Source organism: Schistocerca cancellata, chromosome 1, assembly GCF_023864275.1.
Source record: "Schistocerca cancellata isolate TAMUIC-IGC-003103 chromosome 1, iqSchCanc2.1, whole genome shotgun sequence".
NCBI lineage: Eukaryota > Metazoa > Arthropoda > Insecta > Orthoptera > Acrididae > Schistocerca > Schistocerca cancellata.
This window is the reverse complement of record NC_064626.1, coordinates 1,127,945,118-1,127,958,606: the sequence shown is the minus strand read 5'-3', so window position 1 is coordinate 1,127,958,606 and position 13,489 is coordinate 1,127,945,118. Positions and strand designations below refer to the sequence as shown.

Sequence of the window (13,489 nt, the reverse complement as noted above, 5' to 3'; positions counted from 1 at the left end):
CTGTAGCCATTTGTACGTGGTGGGACTGGAGTTCCCAATGTTCCTGGCCTCGAGAGTTTCGTCGATAGAGACATCATCGCCTATCGGACTTTATTGATTTACAAGACCAATTGATTTGTAGCGTAGCCCAACATGAGGTTAGGTTGGGATATTTTTTTTGGCAGGGGCCCCCCCCTGCAGCGCATAGAGTTTGCGCGTGCTAGTAGCGGCCGCCGCAGCGGTTGCGCAATCAGCGCATCCGCTTCGTGAGCACGGCCCTTAAAATTACTAGGGCAATAAAACGTTCTGCAGTATGAACTTCGATTAGTTCTCTATACAGTAGGAAATGATTTATTGCACATAATTTTCCATATTTAAGTTTTCTACATCTACATTTATACTCCGCAAACCACCCAACGGTGTGTGGCGGAGGGCACTTTATGTGCCACTGTCATTACCTCCCTTTCCTGTCCCAGTTGCGTATGGTTCGCGGGAAGAACGACTGCTGGAAAGCCTCCGTGCATGCTCGAATCTCTCTAATTTTATATTCGTGATCTCCTCGGGAGGTATAAGTAGGGAGAAGCAATATATTAGATACCTCATCCAGAAAAGCACCCTCTTGAAACCTGGACAGCAAGCTACACCTCGATGCAGAGCACCTCTCTTGCAGAGTCTGCCACTTTAGTTTGCTAAACATCTCCATAATGCTATCACGCTTACAAAATAACACTGTGACAAAATGCAGTGCTCTTGTTTGGATTTTCTCTATCTCCTCTGTCAACCCGACCTGGTATGAATCCCACACTGATGAGCAATTCTCAAGTATAGGTCGAATGAATGTTTTGTAAGCCAGATCCTTTGTTGATGGACTACATTTTCTAAGGACTCTCCCAATGAATCTCAACCTGGCACCCGCCTTACCAACATTTAATTTTATATGATCATTCCACTTCAAATCGTTCTGCACGCATACTCCCAGATATTTTACAGAAGTAACTGCTACCAGTGTTTGTTCCGCTATCGTATAATCATGCAATAAAGGTTCCTTCTTTCTATGTATTTGCAATATATAACATTTGTCTATGTTAAGGGACAGTTGCCACTCCGTGCAACAAGTGCCTATCCGCTGCAGATCTTCCTGCATTTCGTTGCAATTTTCTAATGCTGCAACTTCTGTATACTACAGCATCATCCGCGAAAAGCTGCATGGAATTTCCAACACTTTCTACTAGGTCATTTATATATTGTGAAACGCAATGGTCCTATAATACTCCCCTGTGGCACACCAGAGGTTACTTTAACGTCTGTAGACTTCTCTCCATGGAGAACAACATGCTGTGTTCTGTTTGCTAAAAACTCTTCAATCCAGCCACACAGCTGGTCTCATATTCCGTAGGCTCTTACTTTATCAGGCGGCAGTGCGGAACTGTATCGAATGCCTTCCGGAAGTCAAGGAAAATGGCATCTACCTGGGAGCCTGTATCTAATATTTTTTGGGTCTCATGAACAAATAAAGTGAGTTGGGTCTCACACGATCACTGTTTCTGGAATCCACGTTGATTCCTTCAGAGTAGATGCTGGGTTTCCAGAAATGACATGATACCCGAGCAAAAAACATGTTCTAAAATTCTACAACAGATCGATATCAGAGGTATGGGTCTATAGTTTTGCGCATCTGCTCGACGACACTTCTTGAAGACTGGGACTTACTGTGCTCTTTTCCAATCATCTGGAACCTTCTGTTCCTCTAGAGACTTGTGGTACACGGCTGTTAGAAGGGGGGCAAGTTCTTTCTCATACTCTGTGTAGAATCAAATTGGTATCCCGTCAGGTCCAGTGGACTTCCCTCTGTTGAGTGATTTCAGTTGCTTTTCTATTCCTTGGACACTTATTTCAATGTCAGCCATTTTTTCGTTTGTGCAAGGATTTAGAGAAGGAACTGCAGTGCGGTCTTCCTCTGTGAAACAGCTTTGGAAAAAGGTGTTTAGTATTCAGCTTTACACGTGTCATCCTCTGTTTCAATGCCATCATCATCCCAGAGTGTCTGGATATGCTGTTTTTAGCCACTTACTGATTTAATGTAAGACCAGAACTTCCTAGAATTTTCTGTCAAGTCGGTACATAGAATTTTGCTTTTGATTTCACTGAACGCTTCACGCATAGCCCTCCTTATGCTAACTTTGACATCGTTTAGCTTCTGTTTGTCTGAGAGGTTTTGGCTGCGTTTAAACTTGGAGTGAAGCTCTCTTTGCTTTCGCAGTAGTTTCCTAACTTTGTTGTTGAACCACGGTGGGATTTTCCCGCCCCTCACAGTTTTACTCGGCACGTACCTGTCCAAAACGCATTTTATAATTGCCTTGAACTTTTTCCATAAACACTCAACATTGTCAGTGTCGGAACAGAAATTTTAGTTTTGATCTGTTAGGTAGTCTGAAATCTGCCTTCTATTACTCTTGCTAAACAGGTAAACCTTCCTCCCTTTTTTATATTCCTATTTACTTCCATATTCAGGGATGCTGCAACGGCCTTATGATCACCAATTCCCTGTTCTGCGCTTACAGAGTCGAAAAGTTCGGGTCTGTTTGTTATCAGTAGGTCCAAGATGTTACCTGTATGAGTTGGTTCTCTGTTTAATTGCTTGAGGTAATTTTAGGATAGTGCACTAAGTATAATGTCACTCGATGCTCTGTCCCTACCACCTGTCCTAAACATCTGAGTGTCCCAGTATATATTTGGTAAATTGAAATCTCCACCTAAGACTATAACATGTTGAGAAAATTTATGTGAAATGTATTCCAGATTTTCTCTCAGTTGTTCTGCCACTAATGCTGTGAGTCAGGAGGTCAGTAAAAGGAGCCAATTATTAACCTAGCTCGGTTGTTGAGTGTAACCTCCACCCATAATAATTCACAGGAACTATCCACTTCTACTTCACTACAGGATAAACTACTACTAACAGCGAGAAACACGTCACCACCGGTTGCATGCAATCTATCGTTTCTAAACACCATCTGTGCCTTTGTAAAAATTTTGGCAGAATTTATCTCTGGCTTCAGCCAGCTTTCCGTACCTGTAACGATTTCAGCTTCGATGCTTTCTATCAGTGCTTGAAGTTCCGGTACGTTACCAACACATCTTTGACAGTTTACAATTACAATACCAATTGATGCTTGGTCCCCGCATATTGTGACTTTGCCCCGCACCCTTTGAGGCTGTTGCCCTTTCTGTACTTGCCCGAGGCCATCTAACCTAAAAAACTGCCCAGTCCACGCCACACAACCCCTGCTACCCGTGTAGCCGCCTGCTGTGTGTAGTGGACTCCTGACCTATCCAGCAAAACCCGAAACCCCACCACCCTATGGCGCAAGTTAAGGAAACTGCACTATTCAGGTACTAAAACGCAATGCTACAACTCTCAAATACTATAATACGCCAGAAATTTATGAATTAAACAATGCAAGTACCCAAAAACATGAACAGAAATTAAGAATTAAACTATGTAATAAATAAGTGAGTTAAGAGTATACGACTTGCTGCTGGCAGCTGCTTATCCAACGGTGGCAGGGAGCACACTCAAGTGTGTTTGCAAAGAAATATTTTCATTAAATAAGAATCTGTTAAAATAATTAATGACAAAAATATAAAGTACTTATAGCTGCCTGTAAGTAAAAGTTTTCGAAAGACAGCAGTATTATTTCACTTTGAACAGGTTTGTAAACTAGTAATCTTATGTTCCTTTTATATGTTGTTTTAAAGTGTTTTACCAAGTTGTGCAGTCATTTACAAAGCCAGTTTGACTTGAGAGACTAGTTTGCTAAGTTGACTTGTTAGCTGTTGAATTAAACTTTGCATCATTCATTATACATAAAGTTGTTACTAAAGATATTTGCCATTTTCTTAATTTTGGTGTTACCATTTACAATTGATGATGGTTCTTCAAACCATACAAGTTTAAGTAACCCCATAAACTACTTAACTTATGTGATAAATGAAAGTGAAGGCTCTTTTTGAGCAAGTGTAGCAATCCGCAAAATCATTTATTTTGCACCAACACTTTTCTTACAAATAATATCTGTACTGCCCATTTGTATAGAGTAACTTCATGTGCAAATTTCTGAAGTCCATAGTAATCGGTAATGTTTCAAAATCATGATGTTTTTTAAAAAGTAATAGTAGCACATGCTATTGCCAGTAAGACTTTGTTAGTAGGTTCGCATGTCCTTTCTGCATTTGTTCATTATACTGCATAGTAGTTACTGCCAATAGCAAGTCTTATTGCGAGACAGTATGTATTGCTGCATTTGTTGGCCATTGTGCAGTCTGCATAAGGGTTAGCTGTTGTATTGTTTGCTAGGGCAAGTTACTGTATAACATGGAGAATAACTGTATTAGAAGCGATTAGTTACAGTATCAGGTGAGGTTAGTTCCCTTAGGTGAAGCCATGTGGCGTAGGGGGTAGCCACGCGGTCTCAGGCGCCTTGTCACAGTTCGCATGGCTTCCCCCATTGGAGATTCGAGTCCTCCCTCGGGCATGGGTGTGCATGTGTTGACTTTAGCATAAGGTAGTTTAAGTTAGATTAAGTAGTGTGTAAGCTTAGGGATCAATGACATGAGCAGCTTGGTGCCATAGGAACTTACCACCTCCCTTAGGTGAAGTTTATTTCCGGTTTGCCATAAAACTTGACACCGCATTGCCTAATTAGGCTGGCGATCATATGTATGTATAATTACAGTATACTTTTGTAATAGTAGAATGGTAGTTGAAAACTTGTTTACTTTGCTGCTTGTTTCAGTAACTTCGTGATTACGAAATTATAGTCTGATTTCTTGTCATTGGGTACAATCACTGTCAGGCTAAAGCCCTTCATGGAAGGTTAACATTATCGACGATTGCCAATTTGGAAATGGCCATTAGTGTTACACTTGACACCATGTGACCGCACATTTTATTGGTTTTCGTTCAGCACATACAGTAAACAGCCTAACTAAGAAGCAAGAAACTACAGGGTGTCACAATGAGACTCCAACATTTTAATATCCTATATCTTTCTCATTACAGATGGTGGACCTGTGAATCCTGAAGGGGCAGACAGAGCAACTCAACAAGTTTGTGGTGTGCAAATTTTATATGTCAAGTGGCCATAGTGGAGCTGCAGTCAGTTGTTTTAGCAAAATGGAGGATATGAAGGGGCGTGCACAAGTGGTAGGTGGTATGCAGAGACAAAATCGGCGACCCATGTGCAAAGAAACTTTTGTCGAGTTTACAACAAAGCACCCCCGTTGTTCAAGACTATAAAGAAGTGGTGTGATCAGTTTTTGGCTACTAGGAGTGTTGCGAAAGGGCATGGTGGTGGTAAGCCTGGGATCAGCAGACATCATGTGGAACAAGTGCGACGGTCATTCGAAAAAAGTCCACAGAAGTCAGTGCGACAGGCAGCATGAGAACTTCGTATGAAACGTTCAACAGTGCACAAAGTGCTTCATCAGCGATTACGTTTGTATGCATATAAAGTGCAGGTTGTGCAAGAAATCAAGCCTGATGATTGACCAAAGCGAGAAGAATTTGCATGTGTCATGTTAGATCGCATTGTCGCGGACGAGACGTTTTTATCATAATGTTTACTGACGAGGCAACCTTTCACTTGTCAGGGGCTGTCAATCGTCACAATGTGCGCATCTGGGGGTCCGAAAATCCACATGCACCTAGGGAACACATGCGCGATAGTCCGAAAGTTAATGTGTGGTGTGGTTTGATGATAAATCGCATTGTTGGGCAGTTTTTCTTTCAGGAGCCGACTGTGGATGGAGCCATCTACCTGGACATGTTGGAACAATTTGCCGTGCCACAGATAAAAGACCTGCAGCCAAATGTGATGTTTCAACAGGATGGTGCACCACCCTATTGGAGTTTTGATGTCCGAAAATTTTAAATGACACATTCCCGCAATGATGGATTGGCCGTGGAGGTCCAATTCCTTGGCCGCCACGTTCGCCCGACATAACCCCCCTCGATTTTTTCTTATGGGGTTATGTAAAAGAGCGGTTATACGCTACACCAGTAAAGGACCTGCAAGACTTGAAACAGCGCATAAGAATTGTCATCAACTCAGTGACAGAAAAGATGCTCCGCAACACATGGCACGAAATTGGTTGTAGACTTGATATTCTTCGTGCTACCCGTGGCACCCATGTTCAAGTGTACTGAACCGTCCACCTGTGTATGAAAACTTGATGAGCTGCTGTATGATTTCCCTGTATTTGTTCGTCAATAAATTGTGTTTCCTCTCAGATTTATGAGTTCAAATGTTGGAGTCTCATTGTGGACACCCTGTACTATGATACAGCCATTGAGTGTCCAGCAGAGTGTGCGTGCAATAAACTTCAGTAAGACAGACAACAGTAAACATTACATAAGAAAGTAAACTGTAAACTATAAATAAAATGGAGAAAGATTCAAAGACAGTGACAAACCCAAGCGAACAGAAAGCAGCAGTGCCTGGCACAGTGAAGAAGGCTGGAGGCATACGTAGTAGTTGAGGCGATAACAGATGGCGCCAGCAGAAGACTGTACATGCAATATCATGAATATGTTAATGAACAAATCCAAACATTGAGGCTGTCCCTGATTAAACTGGAGAAGAAAGATATGTCGTCTTCTCCAGTTATGAGGATTCCGTTGATGATAACAGTTACGCGAATGAATCAGTTGACATGTTTAGTTTGCCACAAATAAAGAAAATACCGAATGAAACATTTAAAAAGGCTGTTAACACTGCGTTCACAACATTGTTCGTGGCTAATAATGGAATACCAATGTTCGCAACACAAAATCAGTGTTCCATGACTGCGTCGGTAGAGATCAAAGAAACATTGTTCGTGGCGTGCCACCACTAAATTACACTATGGAGTGCTAGCGTTTGTTTGCTCGGAGAGAGTGTTTTGGTGTTTGTTGTGTGAGTGGTGGGGTGTTTATTTTATTTTCCTTCATTTTTGTTTAAAATGGAGTGGTCACGAGACAAAATTTTCCAGTTGATATTATTCTTTGAGGCAAAGGAGTGCCTGTGGAATGTACATTGTGGAGGTTACAGAATTACTAAAATCAAACATGATTCATTACAAAAAGTTCCTGCCGTGCTTGGCAGTGATATGGACAAAAAAATTAAATCTCTCTTGTCTCAGTATCGATGAGAGGAAAGAAAAATAGAGGACAGTAAAAAATCTGGAAGTGGTACTGACACACTACAAAATGAGTGGGACACAACTCTGGGGTAAACAAGGTTATGCTTGCAAATGATTATTTTTATTCTCGTGTAAAACAATTTGAGCTGTAATTATTTTGCCATGGAACAGCTCCTTGTGGGCTCATGAAGTAGTTAGCAAATTCGTTGTGAATTTCCTTGAGTGTTTGAGAAGTTCTCCATGGTATATTTGGGAGTGCAGTAATAGAGGATGCATTAGCATTGGTTTGCGGAAGACACGAAACACTGAGGTCATAATACCAAATGTGTTTTCCACACTCATCCTTGCCCTTGACAATCTATAGTTATAGACTCTCTCTTTTGGGCCTTTCTGGATACGGCTTCATGATATTTTCCTGTATTGGAAAAGCATCATTTGCCGTGAATATGTATGGTACTGGCCTTGTCCCTCCAGGTAAACACTCGTGAGGTGGCATGTTCAGTTTGTTTTTGTGAATTAGTTCACTTAGGCATTCTTGAAAACACATCCATCAGAAATCCTCCCTTGGCAGCCAACATCAGCATATAAAAAGTAGTAGTTGGCGTCAACTACAGCAAGCAACACAATGCAAAATGATCCTTTATAATTATAAAACTTGCTCTCACTAGCAACAGGGCACTGTAGGAAAGTATGCTTCCCTTCAATTGCTCCCACGCAATGAGGGAAGTGGAGTGCCTGGCGGAACATACTTTCTTTTGAATGCCATTCATCTTCAGTAGCTGGCATCTGAAACAAGGAAATTTGACTTCAGGTTTCGCAAGAGGTACCTCAACCTGCAGCAGCTGAAACAGAGGAACTTGCAGCGAAATAAGAAGAGGACAGCACACCACCTCCACAAAAATGGGTTAGGAGGGGGGTTGGAAGAAGCAACCCCATATTTAATGCAGCAGAAATGTTGCATAGCAGCAGCAACAACTACAGGACTCGGCAACAGATATGGGAAAATTTCGTCACTAAGTTGAAAGAGCTTCCATCCTATGAAAGGGCGGTGGCTACTAGACGAATAAGTGATGTGCTGTACAAGGAGGGACTGAATGCTCTGAGGAAGCAGCAGATTAATAAACATAGATGAAGCAGGATCATCAGCTTCAACTTCAACTGCAGATTCCCATCACATTCAGTGGCAGCAAATCTGATTTGGATTCTGAAGAAATTATCTTCATGGAATGATGTTAATATGTAAATATTAATACGAAAATAAATATCTAATCAGTTAAATACATCACAACCTGGCTTGAACAGTGACACAACTCAAAAATGCAATATTTGAGAAAATACTTATAAAGAATTATATGAAACATAGTGAAGTAGTGTAAGCTGCTTTTAAATTTCAAGTATTTAATGGCAGTATATTCTGTTACATTACATACAAAAGTAAAACTGTATTTGTTTCCATATCTTTCAGTGACATACAAACTCAAAACGTCATTTTCAACTTGTGTCACTTTTCTTGCTGGTGTTTCAGTGCTGTTAACATAACTTACCTACCTTTATATAATCCTTCAACCAAAGCTTCACAAACTTCGGGACCTTATTGAGATATGACTGGCTTTGAAATGTGGAACAAATTTGCAAGGCTTTGAAGGGAGTCTCCTGATGTCAGAAAACAAAGTGTAACAGCAAGTCTTTGCTTCAAGGGGTTGCTTTTCTGAAATTTGTGTCTTTTTTGAAATAACTGATCCTATAATATTCAACAACATTTCAAAATCTGACAGCGACATCCTAATAAAGTTAAGAAAATCAGAACCGTCATCCAGATTCAGCTCACAAAGCATATCATTCCCGCCATGTCTTCTGTAGTATATTTTGGTACACCGACGACTACATCCTTTTTATTGTCTGTCCATTTTGCTATTATTAATGCAGCACCAAGTGTCATTAATTCTTCCTCTTCACTTGACATAATGTATCTCTTGATGTGAATACACACAGTAAAATGTTCACTATCAGTTCACCACAGCAGATTGTGCAAATACATATGTAGAATTGTTGTAAACTGGAATGCGAATAATGAACAATGCTGCCAGCGTGTTGAGGGAACAAGTTGAATACAATGTTGCGAACAAAAACATGTTCTGAGCACATTGTAAATGTCCCTAAATAGGTTCAGAACACAACAGTTCGGTAGGACAGGACAGTGAAAAGACTAAGTATGAATGACCTGTTTAAAGTTTTATCCAAAAAAATTGCAGCGCAAGTTGGCACTCAAATTAGTGGCCTTGACAGTCAACTCAAAACTTAGTTAGTGTGCTCAAGAGTCAACTCAAAACATAGACAAGTGGTATCAGTATCGTTAGTGATCCACTTAGGACACAAGGAATTAAAATTAGCATGCAGATTGAGAAAGTAGACAAAAAATGGGTACTTTGAGTACTGCAGTAAATGACATGAAAAATGAAATTAACACTATAAATGCAAATATGGCCACTATGCAGGGGCAAATTAACGATATTAATGAAAGGTTGAAGTTGAAATTATAAATATCCAGGAGAAATTAAGACGTTTAGTAGTCACAAAAGTGGATGAAAAAATTTTTGGTTTGAAAACGGAAATTGTTGACATATGCAAAAATGAAGTCTCACACGTGAGAAAAACAAGTTCCTGATGCTGCAAAAGTTTTAGGCAATCAAGTTACTGGTTGCGAACAGAAGTGTGACAAAAACACTTCACAAATTCAAGGCAAAATTTCTGACCTTGAAAAGAAAGAAAAGGAAAAAAAAGGTCAAACTAGGTGTTGTCAGTAATGGGACACCAATTAATAAATTATTGGAAGGTGAAGAAAGTTTTGATCCTGCCAAGAAACATAACAGTTGGCATCTGTTAGCTTTGATAAATAACTATGAAAGAATTTTTCCTGACCACTTGTCATATCAGGAAAAAATAAATGTACTAATCAGTGCCGTAGGCTGTGTCCTATATGAGCAACAGACAGTGAGCCACGTCCGGATATGTGACACTTCAGTGACAAGCAGTAGCATAGGGCAAAAATCTCGGATGTCGTTCATGCGAGCGACCATCTCATGCTACGAGATGGCTGCTTAGAGCCAATCAGCTGTTTCTATAAAACGGTGCACCTAAATACTGTAACAGGAGAGTAAGGCTACAAAATTAGGTTTCATTTAAGAAAATAAAGTGAAAAGGAATGCTGTGCATGAAATTTGCAAAGGGACAAATCTCCATGGAGAATTTCATAATTCATATCAACAACTATGAAGAGCACCAGACAAATTCTTGAATACAAGTGAATGAGAAGATGAGGATTCAACTATCTGATCAATAAATTAAAGACAAATGTTTTTTACATGATCAAGGAGTTGTAAAGCCTGTAAATGCGGAAGAATTACTGACTACACTAAATACACAGATTGAGTGCAGCAAACAATAGCTAGCGGCGGTGTAATGTCAGTGCAGTAGTGCAGTGTGTTCGGACAAAGGGTTAGCTGCTCTCTGTAATAATAATAATAATAAATACAATAAAAAAAAACTTAGTGACTGGGTCAAAGATGAACTTAGATGGGTGTCATGGGATGTCCACACCGAATTAATGCAATGAACGATAATGAACAAAATGAGATAAAAAGAAGAAAGTAGCATTACGGTTTGTGATTACAGCTTCAAAAAGTTCCTAGGTTCGATCCCAGCATTAGAAAATTGCAGTGAAATGAAGGAAGATCTGCAGTTAATAGGCACTTGGTGAAGGGAGTGGCAACTGACCCTTAACATAGACAAATGTAATGTATTGCGAATACATAGAAAGAAGGAACCTTTATTGTATGATTATATGATAGCAGAACAAAGACTGGTAGCAGTTACTTCTGTAAAATATCTGGAAGTATGCGTACGGAATGATTTGGAGTGGAATGATCATATAAAATTAATTGTTGGTAAGGCGGGTGCCAGGTTGAGATTCATTGGGAGAGTCCTTAGAAAATGTAGTCCATCTACAAGGGAGGTGGCTTACAAAACACTCGTTCGGCCTATACTTTAATACTGGTCATCAGTGAGGGATCTGTACCAGGTCGGGTTGACAGAGGAGATAGAGAAGATCGAAAGAAGAGCGGTGCGTTTTGTCGCTGGGTTATTTGGTAAGCGTGATAGCATTACGGAGATGTTTAGCAAACTCGAGTGGCAGACTCTTCAAGAGAGGTGCTCTGCATCGCGGTGTAGCTTACTGTCCAGGTTTCGAGAGGGTGCGTTTCTAGATGAGGTATCGAATATATTGCTTCTCCCTACTTTTACCTCCCGAGGCGATCACGAATGTAAAATTAGAGAGATTCGAGCGCACAACGGAGGCTTTCTGGCAGTCATTCTTCCCGCGAACCATACGCGAGTGGAACAGGAAAGGGAGGTAATGACAGTGGCACATAAAGTGTCCTCCACCACACACCATTGGGTGGCTTGCGGAGTATAAATGTAGATGTAGATGCAGATGTACTTCTTATATTTTAAAGGACTCAGTTACAATTCTGTATACTAAGTTTTATGTATACTGTTTACACTGCATCGCTAAGTATATTTTTAAGGCCTTGCCAAAGTACTTGATCTTTAAGTGTATAGACACCTATCCCAATATATCATATACATTAAATTCCTAATAAATTACAATGAACAAACATGAAATTTTACAGATATTTGATGTTGCGAACATAATTCATCAGCAGTCAGTGTTAGTGCCAAGTGTTTCAGTTAATCTAAACAGTCTGTAAAAGTAAAGCATACAAAATTTTTGAAAAGGAAGTCAATCGTTTTATGATTTGACTAAAAGTATGAAAAAAAAATATTAGGCAAAAATTTGATGCACCTCATTTTCTGCCCATGATGTCGAGCATCATTTGAAGGCACGTAGAACATTTCTCTCATGTACTTATTTGTTTTACGCAAATCATTTGATAAAATATTTGACCAATTTGTTTCATTTTTTATTTTCATGTTTTATTCAGAAAGCATGATCTTACTGACTCCTTGTTTACCTTCCTAATGTCTTCAGTTCTCGAAAATCCTAACTTTGGTACTTGATTCGAAGGAAGCCTTTCTAACATTTAAAACTGCACCCTTGTAACTTTTTATGTGCAAAATAGCTAGGCATTGAACAGATGAAATTTTTTACTCTTCATTTACATTTGGCAGCAGCTTTTTGTGAACTATTTAAATTTTTCCTCAACTCATTAATTAAGTCTTCCTTAATCACCTTGTTTACTTTCAAGCAGTTAACTATTTTCAATCAAAACTAGACCACACGCTGGTCACTTTGATACCCCATTTGCCTGTTTCTCTCTGTTTGGTTGGCTATGGCTCATGGTGTAATTTATAGGGAGTCTTGTTTTCGCTCTTGAACCGTTTAAGAGATACAACGTTTTTACAACCACTTGATTCCCGAATCGCAGGAAAGGATTCAGACGTGCTGCAAGTGACCCATCCATGATATAACAACCAATATCTCTAGAATGAAAACAGATGTCATTCTGGTCTCAACTGTAAATGCAATTTGGATATGTCTGTTACATCTCATACACAATAATGTATGGCCTTAAATGAACTATATGGAAAGTCTACACAATGTGATTTTACCTTTGCAAATCTTAAAAATTTCTTGCAGCCATGTACTCAGTTTCGTGCAGCACAGTAACTATGATGAATAACGAAAATAAATTCAGACCTTTATTGAGCAAAAATATCAAGCTATAAGATGCGGAAGAATCTAATTTTTTCACTGAATACTTTTCTTAAAATCAGATGATAAATATTTCATAGCTGCCATCATGTCCACTGCTTTGCCAAGAAGACAGGTGGCTGTTACTCTCTGTCATGCGTGCTACAGTGACAAGATTCAAACACATTGGAATTCCATCGCCAGTTGCAGCTGAAGACAGGCAGTGACGTAGATGTCACTTACGTAGGACACTGCTGTAACTGTACCTGCGGTTGTGTTTTGTCACCTGAAGCTGGGGACTGAACACTGATCAAATGGCTTTTGATGAATTCAAACAGAAATTTACTGAAATGTATTGGTCAGAGCAAAATTAAGATTGCTTATGATGAGGGAGTATTTTGGTTAAACTTCATGACAAGAGAGGCAGGAGTTCTTTGCAGGACTTCTGCGATTATTGGTACCGTAAACAGACTCATTTAAGAAGCAGAAGATCTGAATCAGAAATTATTTGGGAATTATGGAAAAAAAAACTTCCAGAAAATTCTAAGAGAAACGTGGGAAGCAATCGCAGAAGCTTCTCCCTTTTTCTAGGAAGAATTAGAAATGGAGACCGCTCGTGAG

The 13,489-nt window shown here is 39.7% G+C and overlaps 1 protein-coding gene across 2 annotated transcripts in view; it reads left to right on the top strand.

Annotated features, from left to right (window-relative positions):
* Positions 1-8,375, top strand: part of LOC126092559 (calcium-responsive transcription factor-like) — a 33,255-nt gene extending 24,880 nt beyond the window's left edge. For both annotated transcript variants that reach the window (XR_007521357.1, XM_049908242.1), the window contains one exon: positions 5,039-8,375. The gene's annotated coding sequence lies outside the window, so the exon portion shown is untranslated. The remainder of the gene's footprint in view (positions 1-5,038) is intronic.
* The last annotated feature ends 5,114 nt before the right edge of the window (positions 8,376-13,489 follow it).